We start from the raw sequence: 2,997 nt of genomic DNA on the forward strand, positions 1-2,997 counted from the left end.
TTATGTTATGGTTCAAGTTTCTATAATGGAGTTCATTGTTTACAGGTTTAAATGCTTTCTACTATAAATTATCTATAGGTGTATCTATCTATCTATCTATCTATATATATATATATATATATATATATTGAAAAATTCAAATCATTATTTTCTTTTTGGAAAAAAAATATAATGTTATGACGGTTGAAGAAAATCAGTCAAGAAATACTGTCATTTCTTGACGTTTTTTGCTAAGAAATCATGACGGGTAGAGAGAACATGACACAATAACTTACCCATATTATGACATTTTCAGATGAAAAAATGTCATTAGAGCATGACCTTTTAAGACAGCTTTCTAGTAACCGTCATAAATTTAATGACGGTTTTGGTAGACTTTTTATGACGCCCCCAGTAATGACGGTTTTTTTCTCACCCAAAAGCCGTCATCACAAGCGTATAATGATAGCTTTTAGTTATCATTAAAAGCCTTTTTTTTAGTAGTAGACTAAATATAGATCTCAACTATTCTCTAATGGCTACTTTCTATCTAAAACTAAAGATTTGCTTAAGAGTTAAGTCTTCTGTGTTCAAATGGAGGAGACCAGATCCACATTTTCGTGCATGGGCTTAGGAGCCATGTTTCGGGCCGGAAAATTGAGCCCAAAACCCAATTTCTTCAGTCTACATAGGCCTTTTTAGCTGGATTTGACTTCCATAAACTTTTTATCCACTTTTGCTCCTATGATTGGGTCAAAGCTTAGACCATTGGAAAGTTGATTCCAAGCCGGTCGTTTTGACATAAGGTAGGCCCGATTCCGAGGTCTGAGCCCAAAAATACGGTCTTCGAAGTTATGCTGACTTTTGTGTGCTGTTTCTGCCCACGTTAACTTTGACTTTTCAGCTTTGACCGGGCTTTACAAAGGCTTTTTCTCCTTGAATCTTGGCCTTTAATCACAAAACTTCTTAACAACCAACCCTTTCTCCTTTATCTCACCAAAGTGACACATTTCTGCACATAATTGACTTCAATGTCTGAAATACATAAAAGTACGTAATCAGCATTAACTCTTATTTATTACTCGCATAATTGGTCTAAAAGTATTATTGTTAAGGGGTTAAAACTACAGTTTTAGGCTCTTATCCGAGCTAATTGGGAGGGCGCGGGTCGCACGTAATCCGAGCACCGTCCTGCGAACCCCGAAGCAGTTGACAAACGTCGCAAGCTATGATAGTAACAGTTCTGACTTTGTCGCCATTTAGGACACAAGATAAAGCAGTTGACATTTTTTGCCCTTCTTCCCTTTTGGAATTCCAACTGTTTGTTATTGATATTTTGGTTGTTGCAAGAATGGGATTTTGTGGGTACTTTTGAACATGTAATTGGTTATGGCTTCAACTGCTTTATCTTTAATTTTGCAATTATCTGATGTGGCTTCAACTGTTTATAGTTTCTCTTGAAGATACTACTATATAAGTGTATATAGCACGATATAAGCTATTGACAATATTAAATAGTCTTTCGAGTATCCTATATTAGGTGCATGCAAAAAGTAAATTGGCAGACGATTTTGGCGATACTATTGCGATTTTAATGATTCTAACTTGTGTAGTTGCTCAATTGTTGTGTGGTTAGTATTGTTGAGACATTTCTTATTGAGATTGTAAATAAGGTGACTAAAACAGCGAAATTATTGTCTTCTTACTGTAAATGATGATCTTGAATTCAAAGTATCATTTATCGCAATTTTTTATGTGAATTTCGTGCAAGTAATAGATGGAATTTGTGGGAATAATGGGTGCCCCCTTTTTATCTCTTATTTATTTGGGCCAGTATTTATTTTGGTAGTTGCAAGAGTTGGATTTTGGTACTTGTAAATGGTTCGGGGCCGTAAATGATTACATTGACTTGTCCTTGCTAGAACTGATTTATGTATTAAACGGACATGTTTGAGTAGCGTATAATGCAAACGGACATCATATATATATCAGGCCTTCTCTTAAACGGATTACCCGTTAACGGACATCATATATATATCAGGCCTTCTCTTGAACAGCTGATTTACTCTCTTGAATAACTTATATAGTGCCTTGAACTACGTTCATTAACGCTTATTAGCATGGTCGTGGACATGACACTAAATAGGCTATTCAAGACACTATGTAAGCTAAGTCAAGACACTATATAACATATCTGTAAACGGATCATCCTAAATGTTAAGAAAATTCCTGCATATATATTGCCTTGAGCAGCTTATAATGTGTCTTGAACGCTTATATAGTGTTGATGAACCATTTCGATAGTACTATTTCTATTTTCTAGAATCTAACTTGTACATTCTAACTTTCCATATAGAATAAATAAGCGGACCATAAATAAGGCAATAATCCCATTCATAATTGTTGGGTTTAGTTGGGTATAGGATTACCATCATTTAGAACCTTCCCAAAGAGAGTATTTTAATTGACTATCATCCCAGGAAGGTTTTAATGGCTATTGCTCTATTAGTTGATCTTGCATGTTTTGGTAGTAATTTTAAGGCATCGAGAAAAGGTAAGTTGATTGTTAAATTTTGAAAAGTCTCCGAATTTCAAAGCAAAATTGTCATCGAGTTTATTCTTTACTTGCGTCGCAGAAAGCGGTGCCTTAGGTCGAAATTTAGCGAAGGGGTCTACTTGCTTGTTTCCTACATTCTGGAGGTGTTGACTTTGTTGTATCGGGGAATCTTCCGTAGGTTCATTATTAGAACTAGAATCCTTTGAACCCTTCTTTTTCTTTTGTTGATCATCCGCATGCATTATCGATTGTCTATAGTTTTTCGGATCGTAAAAGTAGTGATGGCATGCACCTCACCTTGGTTGGTTGTGCTTGTATGCGGGGGCATTGGTGAGTTCAAAGGTCGTGTTCTTTGGTTTAGGGTTTGAACCGCTTGCGCAGAAACACGCCTTTTCGACTCTTTTCTTGCGCCGATTCTTTGAAGTGATTGTTGGATAGGCGTTAAAATTTGAGGATTGTTG

The sequence above is a fragment of the Coptis chinensis genome, chromosome 6, assembly GCF_015680905.1.
Source record: "Coptis chinensis isolate HL-2020 chromosome 6, ASM1568090v1, whole genome shotgun sequence".
Taxonomy (NCBI): Eukaryota; Viridiplantae; Streptophyta; class Magnoliopsida; order Ranunculales; family Ranunculaceae; genus Coptis; species Coptis chinensis.